Source organism: Hesperophylax consimilis, chromosome 3 (assembly GCF_061612785.1).
Source record: "Hesperophylax consimilis isolate HC1 chromosome 3, BYU_Hcon_1.0, whole genome shotgun sequence".
NCBI lineage: Eukaryota > Metazoa > Arthropoda > Insecta > Trichoptera > Limnephilidae > Hesperophylax > Hesperophylax consimilis.
The window spans coordinates 9,022,370-9,049,838 of NC_142838.1; positions in this window are offsets into that span (position 1 = coordinate 9,022,370).

Here is a 27,469-nt window from a genome sequence, read left to right on the forward strand (position 1 = left end):
CCCCTGACATGTTTCCTAATTACTGTCCTTGCATGACAGTGTGGAGTACCTACATTCAGTAACACTCAAACAATTTATTTATACATGACCTGGTTGTTTAAAAAACTTGTGCAGTGTACACGCAAAGTGTTCCCTTAGTGCGACTCAATTGCGACTACACTAATTGAATTAAATTGGTTTTGTCCTGCTTTATATAGGAATACAAGTTCAAAATATCTTTGAAAAACAAGGTTTTTACCTCCATGAAAAGTATTTTTTAAAGTTATTCTATCCTATGAGTACTTTCATTGTGCTCACAACTCTTTATCTAGAATGCTTTCATTTTGAAACAAAATTGCACCAAATAATTAAACGAAAGTTAACAATATTGATGCCATTTCCATAAAATGAATTAATAAATTACGATAGCGAACCGATTTTCGCTTTCCATAAACATTTTAAACAATGGCGAACCAACAACAATTATTAATATTTGTAGCGATCCTAGCAATTCCACTGATTCGCGCAAATAAAAATTACCATTCGTTGTAATCGGGCAAATTCCCGAAGCGAAAAGCAGTAAATCATCGTTCCCATTCATTGCTCTGGTTTAATTGACGTTTTTATTGCCGACGTATAAACAGCCAGGGCCTTCGCAAACTGGGGAACTTCATGGTAAGCGGCACGTTCCATTGTACTGGTTAATTTTGTACGTAATTTGTAAATGTCTAGGATTTAACACGAAGGTAAACATGTCAAAAGGATACTGGATGGCGAAACTTTGCTAATAAAGTGGTCTTAGCTCGCCGCTTACTGAAATTCTGTAAAATATATGCGTTTTAAATAAGATCACAAAATATGAGTTCCAATTAAAAAAAAAACCTTGCTCTACTTTGAAATCTTACACTAAAATGGTTTTTTTTTTAAAATATTTTCGGACTGGTAAGTTTTATTATGTTAAAACTGTTAATTTGTGGTGGAAATCCATTGAAAATATGATTCAAAACATTGTTCCACTTATTATTTTGACTAGAACAGTTTTTATTGTTATATACTTCTTCAGACCTGTACAAAAACACTTTAAATTAACAAGTCTGAAAATATGGCCGTAAAAGAAACAAAACCTGCCTAAGATTTAAAAAAAGTAAACATGTTTATTTAATACACAAAACATTACTAAATCTAAAAAGAAGATTTAAAAAAATGCTCCTTTATTTTATAATAAATATTGTTTATCCATTTAGAAACCAATGTTAATAGATATAAATAATAATTTTTAAAGTAGAAAACAGATACTGAAGGTCTGAAGAAATCTACGTTTTGATTTATTTCATGAAAGCAAATAATGATACTCAAAGATTGTTTTAAGGTAAGGTAAAACAAACATAATATGGTACGTTTGTATTTGAAAGGTTAAAAACCCTTTCATTTATTTTGTCTTCGGGAATATACGACATGATTGTCTATGGATGATTAGACACAGATAGATGTGTTTTTATTATTACATGCAGTAGAGATCATCGATAAATATAGAAAGTAGTATTTTCTTGCGATTGTATTTCAAATAAATAAATAGTTATTGAAACTAGCAATCCAGCACTTGCTGCGAATTTCTTTAAGAACTTAAATTTCAAAGTATCGAGACTGGAGTCGCAATATCGTATGTTAATCAGTTTCTGGTTTTATTTGAAACTGTAATCAATATTAGCTGTGGTTAACAATTAGAATTGGAAAAGGATTGTTACTTACCCTTGGTCTTATTGATCGATATTATGGCCATTAGAAACAATGCTGGTTATCATTACACAAGGTACCGTAATATACTCAAATTAAATGCACTTAAGGAACATGGTCACTGCACCAATTATCTTAACAGACTCGTAATGTACAAATAAATTGTTGCAATGTTACTGAATGTGGTTACTCCACATTGTCAGACAGGTAATTAGATAACAGGTAATTGGTTGGAGGAATGCAGGAACATATGTTAAAGAAAGATTCATATAGTTGCGTCAACAGACACTATCCCGCGGAAGGTCATATTAAAAAAAAAACGCAATTCAAAATTACGTAAATAAACATAATATCTAAAATAATAATTTATGGAATTTATGACAATCGAACTTCTTTTAGCATTATGCTTATCAAGTATTGTTCTCTTAATATATAATATTTGTGCTATTTATTTTTTATTTTTATTATTTTGTAAAATTATTAATCTCAACACAGGATTGTCCTAGGGAGGTTAAAAAAGATACAATGTAAAGAAATGATAAATAAATAAACAAATCGAGCGTGGTTTAGGAGGTAACAGAACACGGACAAGTCGGTTGCGAATGCTAGATTCTTATTTTCCGAAAGGAGTTCTTTTGGGCCCTCTTTTTAGGGAGATTTCAGACAAATAATATATTATCATGTTAAAACGATATTAATTCTGACGAAAATTTATGAGTAATAAAAATACAAACAACGTCAAGAAAACTTAATTTAAAAAAAAAGTTAGTAGGTGCCAAAAATGAAGTTTTATGGAGTGGGAATAGTTAATTTGAACTTTGCACCACAACAATTTCATTTTGTTTGGATTTACGCCCAGCCGGGTTTATATGGAGTTTAAAAACAGAATATACCTAGTGAGCTATCGAAAATTATACAAAAAAAAAAGCATGATATAACAGTAAACTGATTAACTAAAATGAATATAAAACAATATTAGTAACACATGTAACAGTAACATAAAATAATATAGAAAATAGAATAATACTACATATGAAACAATGCCCTAGCTATTGTGTGCGCGCGAAGTAAGATATCAAATTTATTTCATATTCATTATCTTGTACGTAATACGTAACATTAATACGAATCTTACATTCTCGTGGAAGCAAACAAATTAACAAGTATTAATTAGGGAAATAGCTCTTAATCTATGGCGGCATCCCAAGTGCCCAAGTGAGGGCCGACAACACAGAACGACCTACTAAAACACCATCGGAATTCCCACATAATTTATACTGGAAACTTTACCTAGGAACGTGCCGCTCATACATTGCCCCGCTGCGGTGTGGCCATCTATGTAAATTGGGCTCATTACTTTCTAACAATGCTAGCGAGGAGGCATTAAATTAAAGACGAGATATAATGCGAAAGCTTCGTCTCCGATACAAGTTAAACACCCAACCGATAGCGGGCGCTTTTCTACAGTACCACACAATCGTCCAATTGTAACCGTATCTGGCCACAAATATAACTGTATTTGTGGTAAAAATGGTGATGATCATAAATTGAAGCATTGCGTGGAAAAGAGATGTTATCGCTAAAATTGAGTTCTGCGATAATCGCAATCAAAGTTTTTAGCGGATTATCTTTCGATGAATCTTTGTGTTCAGTGATTGAAAATGATTACAAAATGCGTGAAAACTATCTGTTACGCGATATATATAGTAAATAAATTAAATAGCCCTCCTAAATATTCACAAATTGTATTTTTTTAAACAAAGGTACTTACTACCCCCTTTTCCATCCATCAAACATATTTAATGATGTTCTATGTAAAAACAGTGGTTAAGTATCAGTGATAATAGTTTTATTAGAATGGATAAAAGAGTAATGTACAACTAACAAAAATAAACATTAAAATAAAAATAACATTTTTTTTATATTGTTCCTAAAATAAGTACGTATCGGAAAGCAGAAATGTGCGGATTTCAATTGCTGGACCAATAATTTGATCGAAAGATAGTATGTTCCATTATCCAATCTCTGGTTTTAAGAATTCATCTATTTTTTCTCAGGCTTTACGTCAGCAACTGACACTTTGCTTAGATTAAGTTGGTCTATTGATAGTAACAATTTTTTAAATGCAAAATGTACATTTGTACTGGAAAAATATTCGATGGTATTACAGAATGACATATTGTTGTATAACAAAATGTTGAGTTTCAAGGTGGGAGTTTTTGAAAACATTTTTCGCGATGCAACACTCTAATCTTCTATCACATAACTTGCCAATGAGACAAACAGTATTAGTGGGATTATTTCTAGCGGCAAATATGATTTACAAAAATTGCTCAGCTGTTTCTGTAGTTTCCACATGTTTTAATAAAATACTGTATCTGCCGATGTTACTGTAATTAGTGAAAAGTAAACTTGCGCACCGCCCGAAAGATGTTTCGCGTTGGACGGATAAACGGCCTGTTCATTACTGTATTTAGATATCTATGTCAACTGATATGTGTACCATATACTGCATAGAGATATCTATGTGTGTTAGATTGACATGTGTTTTTGTCAGGTGGTAAAACAGGGACCAGACAACATTTTGGGCTAATAATAGCAAAATAACGATAAGCCGACAACGCCTCTTTTCCTCCTAATGGCAATGCTTCAATTGTAATTTTAATGTGTTAAAGATGCTTATTTTGGTATTCAATCACATACCTAATACTTAGTTGGTAACTATGCCTACAGAATTTTGTTTTTATTTTTTATTATTATTAACTTAGATAACAGTATTGTCACCGACAACAGGGGAAAAATCCAAAAATGTATAAATGTAAGTATGTTAGTTGTAAGTCTCTAAATTAAGCCACAGATGTCAATACATTTGTGTCACTAGTGTTAAGTCAGTGGTTATAAGCCTTAGTCGCAAGAAACAAAGAGTTATAGTATCATTCAGGGGCGAGGGGCGAGTTCCCGGATATGCAGCCCTTATTAGATCCAGGGTGGCAGGAATGAGGGAAAGGATAGGAAGCTCTGGAAATATCCTCACTATGGAAGCCCGCCTCACTCCATCCTCCAGCATTGACGCACACTGGAGAAAAATACTAGCGCCTAATATAGTCACGGCTCCCTAAAGTCTTCAACTTTCTATTATTCTATTATTTTATCATTTTGTTCTATTTTATTTTCAATTTATTCTGTTTTCTTTGTTTTTTTGTTCTATATTTTTGTTTTTGATTATATATTTTGTTGTATATCTATGGAATGTGTGGGACTGCACTAACTTCCCCACATACCGGAATAAATACCTTATTATTATTATTATTATTTTTTATGCTTCCGATTTTGTTGTCCGGGTTAAATCTTCCCCATAGGAAAAACTAAACCCTTCCACACACTTTTCCACAAATGATTATCTAGTCAATCAACATTATGTAAGTGCATTATATAAGCAAAATAAATACAAAAAAACAAGAACAACACGTCAACTCACCAGAGATCAAATGGGAAAATAATTCACCGACTCCAGATATTTTCATATCAGAGGGTTCGGCTCGGTATAACTTCTAACAGGGCCTATAAATCCTACTGATCCCTCAACATAAATATAAAATTTTTTATAATTATTATTATTTTTTTCTTATGCTTCCGATTTTGTTGTCCGGGTTAAATCTTCCCCATAGGAAAAACTAAACCCTTCCACTCACTTTTCCACAAATGATCAGCTAGTCAATCAACAGTATGCAAGTGCATTATATAAGTAAAATAAATACAAAACAATACAAGAACAACAACACGTCAACTCACCAGAGATCAGTATTTTTATTATTATTATTATTTTTATTATTATTTAGAGTTATTGTAAATCTGGTTCAATGAAATCGGATTTGTTTAGAAATTAAGCGTCATTTTAAAAAAATGGTACCAATTATGTCTTAGAAGTAAGACTTGAGACAAAGTACAAACCGATTAAATAAAATTTTGAAAGAAAATTATATTATCTGCCATTGATGTCATGTTATCCTGATATTTTGAATGGGTCTACATAGTTTAACTACATAGTATTATAATATTATGTAGTTCTTAAAAGATTTTTTTAAGACTTTTTGTGAAGTAAACGAATAGTTGTATAATGGTTTTCATCATTGATTAAGGAAAAACACAAGAAATACAATGTGGGCTTGTTTCGTGAAACAAAAATTCGGCAAATTGGGCCTTAAATTTTCTGAAGATATCAAATACCGTGCTTCGTTATCATTATTGTAATCAACTGGGATAGCGATATACAATGTCAGGCAAGTGCAATTGAGTTAAAATCAGAAGATTATCAGTAGTGCCATTGGTTTCCATTCAATGAAAGGCAATTCTAGGGTGAATTATCTCGTCAGTGGCTTAACTACTGTCTAAAGTCGTATTTTTGGCCACCTGAAGTTACGTTTTGGTCGTTCGTGCGGTATTTACATAATTGCTGAATGGAAATCGACCATTTTCCCCCAAAAGTGTTTAAATTTCGAACAGTAAGCGGTTAATTTTTTTCCCGCTAGACAGTATCTCTATACAATTCAAACCAAAATTCAAATGACAATTTCGTACATTATTTATGGAGCAAATTGTGTAACGTTAGACTGCCCGAAAGTACAGCGATTAGATATCGACTCCCTTTATTTAACCAAAGCAAAAATGAAAGCAATAATTATTGTTGTTGGTAACCAGATTCAAGGCGGAAACACATTATTAAAACCCGACGCGACCCGATGAAACGCGATGCGTGTTGAGTCGAATCAAATGTATTGTTTTCTTATGACCAGAATCACACTATGAACATCCGACATGGCGTCGCGTCGGATGTTCATAGTGTGATTCTAGTCATAAGAAAACAATACATTTGATTCGACTCAACACGCATCGCGTTTCATCGGGTCGCGTCGGGTTTTAATAATGTGTTTCCACCTTCACTCGTAATCATAAAAGTATGTAGATAGATATACCAGTTTTAGTTTCCTTGATATTATATTACACTGTAATTAAATAGGAAAAAAATGTCTCAGTAGATTTGAACCCTATTCAATTTTCGTAAATTTGAAAAGTTTCCAATAATCATCATATCATAGATAATAGAGTAAACCCGTGAGAAAATCGGGAACCGTTAAAAAAGTGAATAAAAAACGGAAAACAATCGAACCTCGATCAACTGCATATTAGTTAACTGTAACAATAATAATAAGAATAATTTATCCCAGAATGTATTCAGAGATAGTGCAATGCAATAAATTCCATATAAAATAATTAGAATAATAATACATAATGATAAAAAAATGCAGAATTTAAGTGAAAAAAAGATTAACACAAAATTGTGTGTAAGCAGCCGTTTGTGGAGAATATTTTAATATCTTCCGTCTCCAGAGAGCCATCAGGGGGACTACATCCAGGCAACCATGGCAGTGATGATTGTGTTATTTGACTGGCGTAGTCTGCGCCATAAGCTTCCCATGTGGTGGCGGAGAAGCGCTCTAAAAGAGTGCATTCGTCCCTCCAGGAATATTTCCGTAGCGCTGCAGTATGTCGGTAGGCGGAGAAGTCGGCATTATTGTAAGAACTTTTAGCTTATGCCATTGAGATGCAGTGTAATCCTCTCACAGTTTTCATGTGTACAGTGAAGAATGCGTTGAATAGTATCTTTTTCACGTTTGTACTGCAAAAGTGAAAACGCCTTGACAACATACCTGCTCTAACGGATACCGCTCTTATTTGCCTTTCCATATCCTCGATGTCTTTCAGGTAGTCTGTGATGATATGTCCCAGGTATTTGACGCTATGACTAACATCCATTTTCCTTTCGTCTAGCCATAATGAAGGTGTTAGCATGTTTTCGTTTTTACATTTGAAAAACATGAAGATTGATTTGGATGTACAAGGTTATGATTTTTTGCAACATCTTCACTTATTTGAAGTAGTTTCATTAGTGCGCACTATACTGAGCATTATCTACATCACCAACTATTTTAATACTGGCGGCTTAAATTTATTATTACCTATGTACCAAAAATATAGCATTTGTGTATTTTAAATCATTTAAGAATGTTATGATTTTAGATTTGCACCTCCGAAATATTACGTACAAACAACCGAAATTATATTGTTTACTAGCGCAAATCCGTGAAGAATCAAGAGATGTTATGATTATTGCAAGGTTTGCTTAGCAGAAAGTATTTAGTTAACATTTTCCTAATATATATTTTTAAAATTATTTAAAAAAAAATAATATCAATTTTCTTTTTAACATAATTATAGTTTTTTGTAAAAAAATGTAAGCAATAGTAATACATATATGAAGAAATATTAATTGATTAATTTATATAAAAAAATTATTCGATTATTGGTACTTCATTGAAGGAGATTTCACGCAAGAATAACCAACGCATACCACAGAAAAGTGTATTTCATAGTATATATACAATAAAATAATAATCAAAATAAAATAATAATACTTGCAAATTTTAAAGCTCCGTAGCTCTGTGTGGAAATTATATTGTAGTGTGATGAAAACCCTAAGTACTAAGCTGAAAAAGGGTACATTTTTTGTATTAGACTATCAATTCGATATTTTTTGCTGCGCTACGCAAACAATTTTTTGCTAACTTGAGATCAATATTTAAATAGATGAGTATACTTATTTTGTACCGTATATTATGTACCTAAGCATACAAAGTTAATCTCAGTATTTACAATAGCTATCTAATTTTTGGAGGTTGAAAAATAAGATTTAATGTACGCACATATTGAATTGTGTTGATTTGCATGCTTCACCCTCCAACATATGTTCCTACATTCCCTCATTCAACCTGTTACCCAATTAACTGTTCCTGTCTGACAGTTTGGAATACCTACATCAACGACAATTGCAACAATTTATTGATATCATCGTCACTCTATTAAAAAAACCTAGGCAGTGATCACGTTAAGTTAATAAAACTAAGTAAATAAAACTGAATATAGATTTGCAAGTGCTTCCGAAAATCAGTAGTTAGTCAGACTCTCTTTCCAATTCTCACCACAAACTAATTCGCAAAAAATTTGCGACCACATAAGGTTTTTTAAATTTATTTTTACATAAGCTCCACACAGGAGGCCCCGAGAAAAATATTTCCTCTCAGGGCCTTTTTCATCTTTTTGGGATGCTGTGCGGAGGGTCTTTTCAGGAAAGGAAGAGGAAGAAGTTCTGTGAAGGAAAAAAGGTACGAGGGTTGGGAAGGATTCTGGAATTCAGTGTGTCCAGGAGTGACGGATGCATGAATCCATCCCTCCCACTGAGAGTCCTGTTGGAGAGGTCAAAAGGTCTCCTTCAACTAGACTTACCCAATCCGGCCTACCACGCAGTTGGTGGGCAGATGTATCTGTCAAAACCCGGACAAACCTCACCCCATCAACCCCGGCACTTAGGGCAGAGATATTTTCTATCCAATAAATGGTTTTCAGTAATTGTTAAATAAATAATTGTAAATATTCTGTATTCAAACAAGAAAAAAAATCTGTGATTTTGCTAAATATTAATTAATACCAACGCTGCGATTGAATTATGTGGTACACAACAGCTGCTATCCAAAGAAAATATATCGTTTGTTTGAACACAAAAGATAACACACAAAGTAAATCGAATTATGGGACAGACTCGAGCGGAAATGTTTTATGGTTTATTTGATAAAATGTAATCACAGAAAACAGATTTTTAATTAAACAATTTATCGGCGAAATAAAAGAAAATAATTTGTTAGAGATTGTTGGAGAATAAAAAAAAAACCCTTATTGAATATTCATTTTTATATGGTATCCCATATAAATGGAAATCAGATATGTTATCCGAGACATTATTTAGTTAATAAGTCTTTAGAACTTTGTAATCATTCTAAAATGGTATTGTAAATTCTGATTTTTTTTTTACAAAAATGGCGTATATTAATTAGGTCCCAATGGCTGAGTGGTTAGATGCGTTGTCCCGGTAAAATACAGATCGCGAATTCGTTTTCCAGTTGAGACCGTTACCTTTTTTATTTTTCTGTGTCTTGTTCTGGTTCATGCTTCGCTTAAATTCATTAGTATTACCTTTTTTATGTGAATACCGCACAGGAGTCGCAATCTCTCCCAACCGGAGCTAGTGAGACTATGGCATCCCCAATTGGGGTATGTTGTGAGGCTGGAGGTATTGGGTAGGGGAAAGAGATGGGGGAGAGGAATGTATATTTAGTCTTGTTATTGTATACTAGCTGAAGTATACTCGGCATTACTTGACTTCCATTAATATAATATTGCATGCATTATACATAGGGTTTATATATTATATAAATCCTAGGGAAGAAATTCTCAAAACGATAGTTAAAAACCTATCAAAATCCATTGCATGGTTTATAAGAAATAAGCACACAAAAAGACAAACGCGGATAGCGACTTTCTTTTAGTATAATAGAGATGTTATGGGATTTATGGGATTGTACAAACTTCCACACATTCCGGAATAAGCAAATTATTATTATTTTCATAAATCAATCTTATTTACTTGCTTTACCATTGTTACTACAACTGTATATAGTGTATATACAACAAATGGTAAAATCAACTTTATCACTTGCGCTTTTTGGTGAATGCTGCACAAGAGTCCCAATTGCTCCCAATTGTCTTCAGCCAGTAAGACTATGGCATCCCCGATTCGGGTATATTGTGATGCTTAAGGTATTGGGTAGGGGAAGAAGATGGGGGAGAGGAATGTGAATATTTGGTTATTCATATCTAGTCTCCAAACACGGCTAAAGCTATTTCAAGGAACGTTTCAATTCTGAATGGTGGTTTTACACCAGGGCGATACTGAGACTATATTCCACCCTGGAACATGCCGCAAGTACACTATATGTTATTTTTAATTAATGAATTGTGAAAAATTTACTTGCGCATAATTGATAGTCGATATTTTATTTTGCCAACTAGACTTTTTATATATATATATTTATATACTGGAACTAAGAAGGTGGTGTATATTTTTTGTGGTGTTTCCCCGCTCAACAATTATTGTGTGTGTAAAAATATATATGTATTGTTCTGAAAAAAGATGAATCCAATTTACTCAGAGAGGAGATTTTTTTTTGCAAAAGGAAATAAGAAAATTTTAAAATTCATTGCATTTCTGTTTCTAGAAAGAAGGCTAATCTGTATTTTTAAATTGGTATATAATGTCAGATGAGATTATAAAAAAGCTCGTTTAACAAAAGCTTTCATAAATTTGCTTTAAATTGTTGGGAGCAATTCAGCGTAAGTCGGATGCAAAAAGCGGGCCGAATAATTGCAGTTGGAACCAAATAGGCAAACTCCCATTCAGGGGTAAAAAATGCTTATTAAATTTTTTTCCTGAATCAATTATGAGAAGGTAAGTAATCTTGGAGCGTAAATAACCGTAATGGTAACATTTAACCTACTGGGGTACTTTGAACGTGCAAGGAAAAAGCTGCTTTATTGAAAATTAGTTTTCCTTCACGGTTTTTTTAATCTCTCCGATATATTTTTGTGGTCTGTTTGATGAGGGTTGGTTGGGGTGGTGGTTGGTGGGTAGGGAGGGTGCAGGGGAGGAAGGAGTGAGGGGAGGAGACAACAATTCATTGTTTTACCGCGATGCTATGGTGGCCAAACGTCTCTACCGATTAAACATGAAAGATTCATGGCTTAAAGGGGCAGGTTATCCTACAATACAGTACAAACAACTTTACGAAAAATCTCTGCGAATGTTTTAAGGCATAAATAAAATTACACACCACAGAGTTTTATTAAAATAAATTTATTTAATTTTAGGTCTAGAATAAAGAATTATGTTGAACTCGGTAAGTATTTTGGCGGCCTCCGTGGTCGAGGGGTAAGGCTGTCGACTAGTAATTCGGAGGTTGCGGGTTGAAATCCCGGCGTGCGCAAGTAAATTTTATTTTATTAATACGCGTTATATAATTTAACTTATATTTGTGGTAGGTTACATAGTGGAAGATACGTTCATTATTGACCGTGTGTAAGACCACTATTAAGTATTGGAACATTGCTTGAAATGGTTTTAGCCGTGTTTGGTGACTAGATCTGAATTGCCAAGTACCTACCGTGCTCTACCCCATATCATTCCTTCCCTTCAGATTACAACGTACCCCCATTGTAGATGACATAGTCTCACTTTGTCCAGACGGTTAGGAGCGGGTGGGACAGTATTTACATAATAAAAAAAAAAATGAAAAATACTTAGACCTCGTATTCTACAGTCGTGAAACAAATGTTACACGTAGCAACAACCCTCTCATCTCAGAGGATAGACACCACCCAGCCCTTGAATTTGATATATCCTTCGTAATTCAACCAAAAATCAAAAACAAAATACAGCGTAGGCGCAATTTCAGGAAAGCTAATTATGCTCAGATTAATGAGGACATTAATTGTATTGATTGGTTATCTGAAATCGCAAATTTATCAGCCGAAAAAGCAGTAGATCGATTCTATTTAAAAATAAACAATGTAATTGATAAGCTTATTCCAGTATTGGCACGACGAAATGACAAATTCCCCATATGGTTTACTCCAGAACTTATTAGGTTATCAAGGAAAAAAGATAAAGTCTGGCTCAAATGGAAGACATATAAAGGTCTTTCTGATTATCGTGAATTTTCCTTCTTACGTGCTACATACAAAAAATTGACTTATGAAACCCGAAGGTTATTTTTTGACAACATCGAAAGTTCATTTCAAAATAACATCAAAAGCTTTTGGTCATACATATCCTCATTAAAATCGTCTGATGGATACCCTGCTGTAATGTCCTTCGAAGGGCGCAAATCTGACGATGCCCAGGAAATTTGTGATATGTTCTCTGAATTCTTTAAGTCAACATTTGAACCTTCCTCTATCAATGACCCAATTATTAACATTGACCAACTTGAGGAAGTTCAGGACTCTGGACTTGCGCACATTCACACAATTAAACTAACGGAAAAAGAAGTGCACTCGAGTTTAAAATCGATGGACATAAACAAGGGTGCGGGTCACGATGGAATACCGGCGTTTTTCCTTAGATCTGCTGCGTCGTCACTGTGTGTGCCGCTTACAATAATATTTAATAAATGCCTGAGTGATGGAGTTTTCCCTGATAGGTGGAAGTTGGCATATATTATACCGGTCCACAAGGGTGACTCGCGTCAAAGAGTGGAAAACTATAGACCAATATCCATTCTCTCGGCGATCCCTAAACTATTGGAAAGACTTGTCCATAACAATATATATCCCCAGCTTGCTGCCAAAATTACTGAACAACAACACGGGTTTGTAAAAGGCAAATCTACCATGAGTAATTTACTTATTTACTCAAATTTCTTATTTACTAGTATGGATCGAGGCCACCAGGTAGATGCAATATATTGCGATTTCAAATAAGCTTTTGACAAGGTTGACCACCTTATTCTTATCAAAAAAATTATGTACAACGGAATTAGAGGAAATTTATTACGTTGGTTTATCTCATATTTAACAAAAAGACAACAAGCCGTATCATTACGAGGACACACTTCTACATGGGAACCAGTTACTTCTGGCGTGCCTCAGGGGTCAATCCTGGGTCCGCTGTTGTTTATTCTTTTTATTAACACTGTTACTAAATGTTTCGTGCATTGTTTATATCTTTTGTACGCTGATGACATAAAAATATTTGCCATTGTTCGGAATCTAAACGATTGTCTGCTCATACAAAGCGACTTAGTAAGGTTCGAAACGTTTTGCAATGAAAACAAAATTTACCTAAGCTACAATAAATGTAAACAAATAAGTTTTACTAAAAACCACAACGCTATCAAACACAATTATTGTATTGGTAATTATTTACTCGAGCGCGTTTACTGTATAAGAGATCTAGGCGTTCTTTTTGATTCCAAACTCCACTTCGATGCGCACATTGATAATATTGTGAATAAAGCTTACAGCATGCTAGGATTTGTCATCAGAAACAGCCGTGAATTTCGAAAACCTGAAACATATCTTCTTCTTTACCACACTCTGGTCCGTTCTCAACTTGAATACTGCACCTCCATATGGAATCCACTTTACGATATCTATAAAGAAAATATTGAAAGTATTCAAAAGAAATTTCTGCGTTGCCTCAATTACAGAATGAGCGCACCCAAACGCGGGTACATAAATATGCTCTCGAGTTATAAAGTCTCCACTCTATCTAACCGGCGAACATACCTTGATCTCATGACTCTGTATAAAATCTGTAACAACGTTATTGACTGTCCCGACTTACTGAAATTAATAAACTTCAAAGTACCACCCAGAGTAACAAGGCTTAACGACTTATTCCACATTAGCAGGACGCGTACAAATGCTGGTGTCAGGGATCCAATCAGAAGAATGTGCGAATCACTTAATCAGAACCAAAACCTCAAGGACTCTGACTTATTCTTTGATACACGCACTACTTTTAGTAGAAAAATGAAGACTGTTTTCCTACAAAGTTCACAGTAAAAAACTTAGACATACTTGTTTAAATATGTATATATTTTTTAATTTCTGTTTAACATTGTTTATCTATTTATATATATATATATATATATATATTTTTTTTTTTGTTTTACTCTCTAAATTTTTTCAAAAATAATTTGTAAATTCTTATAAGGATATTGCGCATTTCTTTCATATCTCTATTTGTAAAATAATATTCTTATGTATATATTTTTCCCCTATTTATAAGTCAAAATATTTGTAAATGTTTTTAACTGCTGTTTAAGTTAATTCGTGAGAAATAGTTTGGATGCAGGTAAATTCTCTAGTTGATGTTTTGTATATTCTTGTCAATTGATATCTGTATCTGTTTTTTCTCCTAAATAAAAAAAAAAAAAAAAAAAAATAAAAAAAAAAAAAAAAATTGTAATCCTTTTCGTAAATATTAAAATTATTCGTAATAATATTAAATTCCATATTATATGGGCTCCAAATTTTATTGGCACCGGTGTTTCAAATCGCAAAATGTCAATAGTAATTGCCCTGACACCAGAGAATTTTTATTAAACAGTGATTGATGGATTTAATCGATATTAAAAGATAACATCAAGGTCATCAAGATGTAGTCAATCCTCTGTCATATTGACATGCATTGACAAGAAAACGACGAATATTATTGAAGTATTTATACTGAGAAGGTCCTGCCCAGGAACAGACTTGCGTCATCGTTGTATATTTTATCTGTAGTCGCATTAGTTAGAATAATGGTCCCAGCAGTAAAAACCTTATCTTAATGGTGTTCATTATTCATAAATACGTTTCCTGAAAAGTGTCCACGTAATGAGTTACGTATTTAACAATCTTACGGCAGTAAGATGTTTTGATAACATTGCACCACGACTGCAGAATGCATTTAAGATATTTTATTATAGTACCGCACACCAGTCCCGACTGCTCCCAACCATCTGAGCCTGTGAGGCTATGGCATCCCCAACTATTGAGCTGAAGGTAGTGGGGAGGGGAAGAAGAACGTGGGGAAGTACCTGGCTATTCAGATCTGATCACCAAATACGGCTAAAGCCATTCAAAGCAACGTTTCGTTTCTGAATGCTTGTCTTTCACCAGGGTGATAATGAAAGTGTCTACAACTCTGAAAGGTGTCGCAAATGTGTCACTAATATTTCAAATGAATTAATAATTGTGATATAAATTAATTTATTATAAACCATTGGTTTTGAAAAATGTCGATACTTTTTTTACTAAACAGCGGTGTTTAGAAAGTTATTAAATTTATTTAAATTAAAATGATGCCACAGAATTAAATAATTGGGAAAAAAATGAATCACATAAAATTTACTTGCTCACGCCGGGATTACAACCTGCGATATCCGGATTCGTATCGAAAAAATATTTGACAGAATTATAATAATAATAATATCTTTATTTACGAAAGTTTACACATTACATATTATGGTATACATTGATTTGTAACTTTTATATTTAAGGTTATAAAATTAACAGAAAAATGCAAACATAATATTGTGAAGGTAAAAAGAAAATAAAAGTACAGTTGAGGTTTCTCAAATACCGCCTCACTAGGCTAGCCTGTGTTGAGGCAGAATTTTTCGTGTTAGTTCCTAATACCTTTTAACATACCTATACTTGTATTAAGATGTATTCGCTCAATAATGTGGTGACTTCAATAACTGCGACTTTGGGTGAATGCACCGGTGAAGGCCCTATTCTTATTTTAGATCCAAATTTTTACATTATCTTTGAATTTTTTTTTAAAAATCAGGTTTGTATTATGTAAAGTGATGTCTTTTTGAATTCCTTGTAGATGTCATTCTTTACCTTTTCTTTCTTTTTATTTGTTATGGTTATCTATGCTTACACATTTATAAGTGCAAGTTTACCACTCTGTACTAAACATACATTTTTTACGTTTCTTTATTTTGTCATTTTTCTATATATATCTCATTTAAAAATATATTTTATATTTAACACTGCAAACTATTTAATTTAATTTGCCATACTTATTTCTCATTTTAAAGAAGTTAGTTTTCTATATTATCGAATGCGTTATGTTTTGTAACGTTACTTATTTAAAACGCGCAAGCTTGGGGGCAACTTTAAGAAGAGCAGCGCCATGGAAAGGCTAAGCGTGCAGTATAACAATGCCTACCTCATGATGTTTGGCTTTCCCAGATACTGCAGTGCTTTCAACACACTCAAGTTTTGGGGCCGTCATAAGAGCTCGGGTAGCAGGTTTAGAGAAGAAGACAAACAGCTCCAAAAATGTCCTTGTCATGGAAGTCCAGATTCAAACATCGTAGCTCACTGGAGAAAGTTGTTGTCCTCGTCAATCTAATACGCTTTTTTTTGTCCTACCTAAATAAGAAAAAATAAATGTTATTTCCTTGTTTGTACATTCTTACTTTTTAATGGTACGCGTATTATTGGATGGGATATTATCTCTAAATAGTATAAAATAAAGTCGCTATCAGCGACCGTTTGTTTGTGCGTTTAGTTTTTCTAAACTTCACAATGGATTTTGATAGAATTTTCACTGTCATTTGGAGAATCGAATCATTTAGAGGAAGGTGTATATATATATTCAGAAACTAGAAAAAAGTCGAGTAAGGCCTGGTATACGTCAGCTAGTTACTGTACATCAGCTGACGTGTACCCTATTTTCTATTCTTTTTATTAATGTAATATATTTATCTTATTTTTATGTTTTTTTTTCTTAATCAACATTATCTATATTTTCTATAAATGTATTATGAATATTTTTTGTGCTATAAAATGCAGGCCTCAGCACGGGTAAGCCACCCAGTCAGGCCAACATTACTAAATAGTAGTAAGAAATGTAAAATATTGTGCCAATATAAAAAATAAAAATATGCATGCATTATAAATATATAAACCTTTCGAAAGAAAGTCTCTAAATGACAGTGAAAACCCTGTAAAATTCATTGCGTAACTAAGAACTAATCACACAAACAGACAAACGCGGATAGCGCCTTATTTTAGTATAATAGAGATATTTTTGCGATGTATGGGATTGCAGAAACTTCCACACATTCCGGAATAAGCACATTATTATCATTATCATAAATCAATCCTATGTACTTGCTTTACAATTGTTGCTCTAACTCAGTGGTCGGCAAACTTATTGGCTAAAGAGCCAAATATGTTCAGAACAACGATTCAAAAAAATTCTATAAGCCAAATCTTTTTTTTAATTCAGTAAACCTTTATTATAATTTTAGACCTTCATTAAATTACGGGTACACTGAATAAAACTTGATTTCACACTTAATAAAGATTTATTCGTTGATAGACAATAATATGAAATTAAGGTATCCATAAACTTAAATCATGACAATGACTGACAAACACTTAATGCGAACAATGTCCTTGCATCTTCTTGGAAAGTTTCAGTAAGTTAGGTTTGTACGTTGTTGTTTTTAATTTTAAGCATGATTGTAGGTTCTCATAAGATGACTTTTCAGTTTACTCTTGATAAAGTAGATGCTTGAAAAAGATTGTTCGCATGAATATGTAGAATCAAAAAGGGAAAGAACAGCAAACGCGAGTTTTTTCAGCTGATCGTAAGAGTCAGGAATACTATTTCAAACGTTGAAAATGATTCTTTCTCCAGGTCTTTCAAATCAGACCACATGTGTTGTGAACTAAGATTACATTTGTTTTTCTCCAATATTTCCAAAACAATACAAAGACGTTGAAATTTAGAGCTCCATATTTCCTTGGTTTTTTAAATCCTGCAATTGTATTTCAAAGTTACCAATGTCAACAAGAGGATTTTTGATGAATTCTAAGGTCGCTCTGCTGTTTTTAAACTCCTAAAACCTGCTGAGAAATGCTTCCCTCATATTTAAAATTGTTGTTTTGAAAAGGTCAATAGAGGAATTATTTCAGGAGTTTAAAAACAGCAGAGCGACCTTAGCATTTGTGCCAGAGCCGCACTCAATGAGCCGAAGAGCCGCATGCAGCTCCGGAGCCGCAGTTTGCCGACCACTGCTCTAACTAAATGTACAACAAATAGTTAACACAACTGTATCACTTACACTTATTTGTGAATACCGCACAAGAGTCCCAACTGCTCCCAATCGTGTGCAGCCAGTGAGACTATAGCATCCCCGATTTGGGTATGTTGTGAGGCAGAAGGTAGTGGGTAGGGGAAAGAGATGTGAAAGAGGAATGCTGGAGAGTACCTGGATATTCAGATCTGGTCACCAAACACGGCTTAAGCCATTTCAAGTAACTTTTCAATTCTGAATAGTGGTCTTTCACCAGGGCGATCCAGATAATATCTTCCACTCTGGAGCGCATCGCAAGTATACCATAATTATAATATATTATGTTAAATTAATAAATTGTAAAAATGACAAAAAAAAAATACTTGCGCACGTCGGGATTTGAACCGCGATCTTCGGATTGCTAGTCGAGCGCGTTACCTCTCGACCACGGAGGCCGTCACTAGGGCGTACATGAATAAATAGAGGAGAGTATGGTATATCGTTCCACTTCGCACTTAACTCTCAATACTGTATGACCGAAATGGGTTAGAGAATTGGAGTCAGGTTCAAATAAATACTTATTTTATTGGGTACGATATTTATTTAAATCATATTTTACAGGCATCTAGAATGTTTTCAAATTAAACGTTTTATAAAAAAATGGTTTTCGGTACGATTTAACGAACCGGTACGGTTAATTGTACCACCACCGGTATTGTATATCGTACCTAGACCATTATTCCAATTTATATCGAAGAAAACATGGACATTTTTTAGGCATGCATGTGTCGCAAATGTCTGGGTTACTGGTGCAAGCTTAATGCACCCATTTATGGCAACGAACGCACCGGATCCAGTCTTCATGGGTCCTGCCTTTTCAAAATAATTGCCAAAGCATAGGTGGCATACGTTTTCTTTATCGTCATCATCAATATCCGTATCCGAATCATTCAAAACGACAAAACTGTCAGCACCTTCACTATCACTACTTCTGTGGTTATCACTACTCTTAATGGGCTTTTTATCAGTTTTAATAATCTTATTTTTCTTTTTTTCAATTTTTAATTTGGGCATTTTGACAGATGAGCATCTACCAGCAGCAATTTCTAGTCCTTGTTTATACGGACTTGCTGTTATTTCAGCTGCCTTTTGTGCCGTGCGCGTGTTCTTTTTTCCTTTGTTCTTTGGTATTGGAGAAATCTCAAGAATTGATAGTTGAAAAGATGTCGACGCGTTTGAATTCGTTTGCCCCAATTCAATTTTCTGAACTGCATCTGGTGGTGAAAAGGAAGACTCTGACGAAATCACTGGTGGTGGTGGTCGCAACAAAGGCTCCGACGAGATCTCTGGTGTTTGTTGAACTGAACTCTTTAATTTAAAACTAGAAAATAACTTACGCAGGAGCTGAAAAAATCAGATAAAAATTGTGAAAAAACCAAAATACTCCACTACCAGCGCACGCACGATCCAACTAAATAAAAATGGCCGGACAGCTATGACGCTTCTAACGGTTGGCAGAATATTATCAGGGTTAAAAAATATTGACCCGTAGCAAAAATATCGAGGTGGTACGATTTACCGACCGGTACGATATACCATACTCTCCCCTAATATAAATTACTAGGTGACGTGTACCTGGCGTTAAATAACATCCATGTATAAATCATCATAATCCATAGTTTAGAAGATCTAAGCGCACAAACAGACCTACTAGAATGGTGACTTTGTTTCATACTATTTAGGCATTTTTCATAAATTATTTGACCGTCGTGTTGAATTTTAAATAATAAGTTTTTGAATGAATGATGCCTTATCAATAATAGTGTACTTCTCGGAATGTGTTTATTTAAGCTAAAATGAATACTTTGTGTAATGACATGTAAAACTTATAAGAATCAATATTATATCTATTGATCAAAAAAATTGAGGTATCTGGTTAAGCCACTTTAGTCGTTAATCTGCATCAAAATATCCATTTGTACAATCAAAGGATTAGCCAGGATTTCCGATTCCCCTTAGTAACTAATACATTTATCTAAAGTTTGTGGAAAGTTTAACGATTAATCTCAATTAAGCCCGCGGCCGCGCCAATTAATTGTGGGTAAAAAGCTTCTGCTCGGTGGCATCATATTGGACATTTCATTACAAAGGAATAATCAAGATTTATCTCGTATATTTCCATAATTCGAATTCATTATGATGGATTATCTATATCAGTTAAGGATTTGGATGTTGGTTACCAAATTAAAATGGTCATAAGACTTTTCATTTTATTCATTAATCTTAGAATAATAAAAAAAACTTTAAAATAATCGTTCAAATTAGCTTTAATTTTAACTTTGAGGTGATTTATTTAACCAATTAGCCAATTTTTTCGCTTTAGTAAAAATCGCTTGTAAAAAAATCCTGACCAAATTGCAACACTGTATAGAAACTTTGAATTTTTGAGCCTTTTTCCTTACCAATAAATGTTAGTATTTATAAAAAATAATTTAAATTCATGAAATAATATAAATTTTTTTAACTACTATAATTTTTACATTAAAGTCAACCGGTTTCGGAAAAACCGTTCCACCGAACCACCGCGGTGGTGGGAGAAGATAGAACGGGCAGTGAATATGAGCATTTAATATGTAAAATATCTGTCTGTAAAATAATATTATTTGTTTATTGATAAAATAATAAAATATATTTCTATGGTAAAACAAATTGCCATATCTTCACTAATCGCCAGTCACGCCTCCACCCCCACTACAACACTCAATAATATATATTGGTATATATTTTTCTCAGAGGAAAGGAGGTTGGCTTTGGTATGAAAAAATGTAGTGGTTAAACGAAGTACAATTGTTTCGTTTATTTATAATGGATAACAACAAAATTGTAGCTCACACATTAGAAAGTAGAATAATCTTCTTTGATTAAACCACTGTTTTGATAAAATTAATCTACATGTTTCAGAATAACAGATTCCTTCATAAGGGTACAAAGTGTACTAAAAAATAAGACACATGTAAGAATATGACCGATCAGTAGCTGAGTTGGCTTCGCGTCTGGTTCCCAATCAGGTGACGTGAATTAATATGCTCGGCTGGCTAAGTCATATTACAAGCAATATTTTCCGTTTTCTGTGAGGGTAGTAGGAGATTATCAAATATTCAGGTTATTTGTATCGCGGGTAGGTGTGTCTTACATAAATCAACAGAAAAATAAGCATTTAAAAAAAAACTATAAGCAAGGGTAGAAACTATGTTTTTTGTGAAGAGTACATTCACGCAATAAATAAAATAATTGAATACCTATAAAATAAAGCTAAATGGCTGTAAATAAATAAGTTGAAACTAAATGCAAACAAAATAAAAAAATATGGAAATAAGCAATAAAACGCATAAAGTACGATTAAATGTAACAAGCAATGATTAAAAAATAGAAAAATTAAATTAAATCAAATTTCTATGTAATAAAATATTTAAATATCTACCTAATATTGGATTCAAAACTAAATTTCACTGCAAAATTTTGAATATGTGCTGAAGAAGCTATCAAAAAATGAAAACTACTTGATAAACTTGAAAAAAACTTCCGAGACTTTTAGAAATTTTCATTCATTATTTTTATGTGAAACGACAAAAAATGAGGTAATGTTAACGTTTACAATATATTTGTCTAAAATAATAATTGATTTTTATATGTTTTCGTAATCAGTAATTTTAGTTACAAAAACACGTCAAGGGAACCTTTTTTTAATGTTTGTATTCAAAATTTTTACGATTTAAAAATATATTGCTCACAAAGTTATATTTAGCCCACGAAGGAAACCTGAACAAGCTGGAAGTTATTGGTATAAGTATATTAAGGAGAGGCAAATATGAAAAGGTTAATCAAAAGAGAGAAGCGATGAATTGGATTCCAATAAAAAAGAGACTGCTATATGTCTTAATTTTTATACTTAAAATTAATAATCAAATGCCTAAATGTAAAAGTATGAAGTAGTGTTTAATAAAAATATTCATAATTATGAAATCAGAAATGTTAATAGAATTAGATTGCCACATTTGAGAAGAAACAGAATTGCTTAAAGATGTATGATGAAATGCCTGAAAGTCTGAGAATGAATGTATTTAAAACAATTGTTATGTTTGCTGCCAAAATATAATTTTATAAATAAAGAAATGTAAATATAAGTTTATGTACTTAAATGTTTTATGAATTAACTCAATATACAATAAAAAAGAAGGTCATGAAGTAGGTATAATTGTATAATATAATTTTATTAAATAAATAATTACTGTATTTCAACAAAATATAACCCTTTTTTACAGTTACTGCTTTTATATTAGTGACATTTCCTAACGAATGATAAGGAAGGATAAACCATATATTTATTTCGAAGTTAATTTTATGTGATTGACAACCTTTCCAAAATACATTTCAGATGGATTATTGCACGATTTCTTTAGATAATGAAGCCAAATATCATACATAACGGCTTCGTATTAAGAACAACTAAAAACTTTAATTCTTTACAAGCCATTAAACTATTATACGTATCTCTAGTAAGAAGTCTAATTGAATATAACTCAGTAGTTTGGTCTCCATCTTACAAAATTCATATTAACAACATTGAGCGAATACAAAAAAAATTTCTACGTTTTATAAATTTTAAATTAAATATCCCTGTCGAAGACTTAAAATACAATTTCTTATTAAATACTCTAAAAATACATACATTAGAAGATAGACGTAAAATAAACGATTTAACGTTCTTATTCAAAATACTTAACTCTAAATTCGACTGTTGTGAACTCCTGCAACTTATAAACATACATACACCCACAGTAACAACACGACAAAATACAATATTCTACAGCAGCACACATAAGCGTAACTACATTGCCCACTCTCCGATACAACGACTTCACACCATGGGAAATCATTACTTGGGTGATGTTGACATATTCAATACCAACTTTGCAAGTTTTGTGGATCATTTAAAACATTTATTTCAACAATACTCCTAAACACATCATGTAAACCTACAAATAGCTGTAGTTTTATGTTTTTGTTTCTTGTGTTTTTGTATGAATTGTTGCATAGCTTTTATCAAATGTAATTTTATTCTTATTTTTTATGTTTCAAAGTATTTGTCTAATTAAAATTATACTAAAATAACGAATACCGGTCGGTTTGATAGATTCCCCTATATTAACAAACGAATTGCAATCTTTAGAGCACAGGCGTCGGGTAGGTATGCTGTCCTTGTATATTATTATATCATGATGGAAGATTGTCCTTCGGCACCGGTGCATAGTCGTAAAAATACGCCAAACGTGCGCCCAGTTGACATTTTCAAGATGACAATGGGTAGTTTCTACGACTCGTTCTTAAGATTAACAGCGCGGCAGTTCCTCGAGGAAGAAGTGGTTCGCTACTTTTGGTGATTTAGCAGGGGTGCCCGGTTTCATCGGCTGAGGTGTGGTCAGGATGCCTCTTCCCACCGTCTGCGTGGCGTATAGGATAGGGAGAGGCTGGTTTGGGGAGACCATTTGACCTATCCAACTGGTCTTTCTTGACCCATCGCTTTGCGCCGCAGCGGGAGGGATAGATAATTCGTCCGTCGCTCCTGGACTCACTGATTCCTAGATTCCTACCCAAGCCTCATACCTTTTTTGTTCCCAGGACTTTCTTTTCTTAAAAAGACCCTCCACACAGCATCCTCAAATACAATACAGGCCCAGAGAGAAATTGTTTTCCTTAAAGCCTGCTGTGTACAATTAATGTAAAAAGACCATCCCTAAAGTTGACATGGGCCTTAAGGTAAATTATTTTCTTCAGGACCTCTTTAATTTGTAATAAAAATACTATAGTTGTTTTGACAATCTTAAATAACAATCAGCTTTTTTTGTTGTACCCTTCTACATCTTGGTTCTCTTCAAAGCCACTTCACGTCCACTTCTTCGCCTCCACCAGCACACCATTCCAAGAGGCTCAAGAGAAGGTTTTTAGTACGACACGACAAGTTTACATCAAAGTCGTTAGAAAAAAAGATTTTAATGGGGCCTTCACTACGCCGTTAACTCCAGAGATAAAATCCTATTTTTCTATCTGCGGCTGCAAACTCATTTCAATTTGCTTCTTTGTACCCCTCGCGCAGCCAAAAGAAACCCATTTACTTTTAGTTCATTATTTCCTTTGCGAATCCTTAACACTTTTTCTTACAACAAAAATAAAGCAATTTTATCACTGCTCGCATTGAGAATGATAATGAAAAACCCGGCGAGGTACAAAAAGTACTCTTGGGGATGCATCTCAAGCAGGAACCGAAACGATACAGCGGATGCAAAATACGTAATTATAAAAGAATCCCTGAATCAAAAAATCCTCTAATCATTACGATGTAATGCGTCCCTCGTTCTCTAGTGTCTAGCTTTTTGTGTAGGCGCCAGGTTACTTGACGAAATATTTCGGGTGGTGCAACTCGGGTAGTTCATCCCGTAAACGCGGAAGCGCCTCAGTACTGTAGTACCTACGTATCTCGTTCACGGGAGCATTTACCGTAACGAATCGGATCATTTCGTTCTTTCTACAGGAGACTTGATTAAAGTTTCTCCTTTTGACACTATCAGACACGCTGGAATCAGGCGATTAATTTTAATTATTTATAACACAAAGCAAAAATACAAATTAAAAGACTTCTACCCATGCGGCCCAGGTATCTTTTATTAGCCGATACCGTGACATTATCTCACATATTAGAACCGTGAAGTTATGGGGTAAGTGTTCATGTTAACACGCGTTATAAGATAAATGTGAAGAACTCAGATTACTAATTAACTTACTAACTATCACGCCGTTTCCGCTCAGGGGTAGACAGAGAGGAAGGACCGCCAATCAACTCAGCCTTGGCTTACACATTCGAACGTCGTCTCACAAATACTCTTCTGTTTTTTGTTTACTTTTTTACTCAAGTATCTGGTTCACTTGATCGTGCACGATTTTCCTCGGACGTCCCCGCTTCTCATACCTTTCACATTTGCTTCATTTATTCTCCTTTATCATTTATTTATTATCTTCAATAATTATATATTATGGTTAGAGGTTTTACTCATCAAATTATTACACAAAAAAAATCAAATGGAGAAAAGTCAATAGATGTCACACAGTAAAATAAAATTAGGATATTTTTATACAAAACACTATCTAGATTACATTTAATTCGAGATGGATCTAGTGATAATACATAAAGATAACAGCCAATAAAATATGCGTTAAAAAATGAAGATAATGTTGGTAGTTTTTATTCGAAGTATGATGCAGTTTAATATGACCGAAGGAAATAGGGTCGGTTTAGCTCAGTTGGTAGAGCTCGCCCCGGCAACGCGTAGGTCAAGGTTTCAAGTCCTAGATGCGACCATATCCTTTTATGATTTTCTTTTTCAAATTTTTGGTTGAGAATCGCTAATTTTATATTCAATAATTAAATATTACAGTTTGAGTAAGTTATATTTATTTTATTACTTATTGAGTTATTTAGTTATTCCTAATTTTATTTATTTATTATTGATTATTTAGGGATTACCGGATAATGCATTATGTCGAGTAGATTAAATTGTGTTTTGATTCCTCAGCCACTGGAGTGATTCTTCGGCAAATTTTGCCATTTCGCAAAAAACGTTTTGTGTGATCGCTTGTCATATTGTGCCATATTTAGAGAACTTAACAGTATGATATAAACGGCGATATCTAGGTGAATTCATTGGCTTTAAGCAGCAATTGTTTTCATATTAATATTTTGAGGAATGATATTGGTTTATTAATAAGGTAAATGTGTATATATATAAAAACACATATATGACACCACATATGACACCTAATATACATATGAAAACAATCGCTCCAGTGGATAATATTAATTTATTATTTTTTAATGACGAATAAAGTTGGTTGTTTACAGGTAAAAAAATATAATAAGCAGTAATTCTTCATTGAAGTACTAGCTTAACTCACTAGCGTAGCTCAGTGGTACAGAGCACCTGAGCGGACATCAGAAAGCGCGGGTTTAATTCCCGTCGGCGGCATTTATTTTTACTCGGCAAATATTTTCAATTTATATGGATATTTCAATAGGCTAATTATTGCTTATAATAATTTGCTAATATTAATTTAGTATATTGAAGAGATGACAAATGGATTTAGTTATCACTGCATAATAGAGCGTCAATTTCATTTGATAAACTTCTATGAAATCTTCGATCACTACGTCACAGGAAACTTCAGATTTGATAAAGACTGGAGATTGATTAGTACCTGCTTTACAATCACTAACAAAGAACAATAATCAGATACCCTTTCAGTAAAAGAAAAGTAGGAAATTCCGGAAATTATCAAACGTGGGTCTGCCGGGGTAAGCAGAGAGAATGGAACGCCACACAACTCTGTCTTGGCATACATCCATTGCTTCTTTCACTTTCACAGATCGTCTAAAACAATAATTATTTTATCATATAACTACCTTTTTATGAATTTAAACACCTTTATAACTAAATGACCGGACCGGACCGGTTTCACCTTAATAAACGTGTTTTAAATTTTACAAAACTTATAAACAGACATTAATCTACCACTCTCTCATCAATTGTGTAAAATTCAAATATTTGTTACTGCTAGATTAGATGGCAAAATATTAAATTAATTGTTTTGTAAAATTCATTACTGTTCTAAAATGGGTGGGGTTTTACAGCAGAAAGAAATTGTTGTAATTTTAAAAATATAGTAAATGAATCGAAAATACTTGGTTTAAAGTCACTTTATTGATTTATTTTATTTATTGTCTACCGGTTTCGGCACCTCCGTACAATCATCAGGACAGTTATAAAAATCAAGATAATGTTGGTAGTTTTTATTCGAAGTGTGATACAGTTAAATATGACCGAAGGATATAGGGTCGGTTTAGCTCATTTGGTAGAGCTGCGCCCGGCAACGCGTAGGTCAAGGGTAGAAGTCCTAGATGCGACCATATCTTTTTATGATTTAATTTTACTTTTATAAAAAATAAAAAAAGTCCTGATGATGGTACGTAGGTACCGAAACTAGTAGACAGTAAAATATATGATTATATGTCAGCAATAAAAAGAAAATGCTTACTACTTTTGCCTGTTGGAGTGCCAGTGCCTTGATTTTGGACTGCTGAGGTTTTGGTTTCCGAGAGCAGGCGTGGCAAC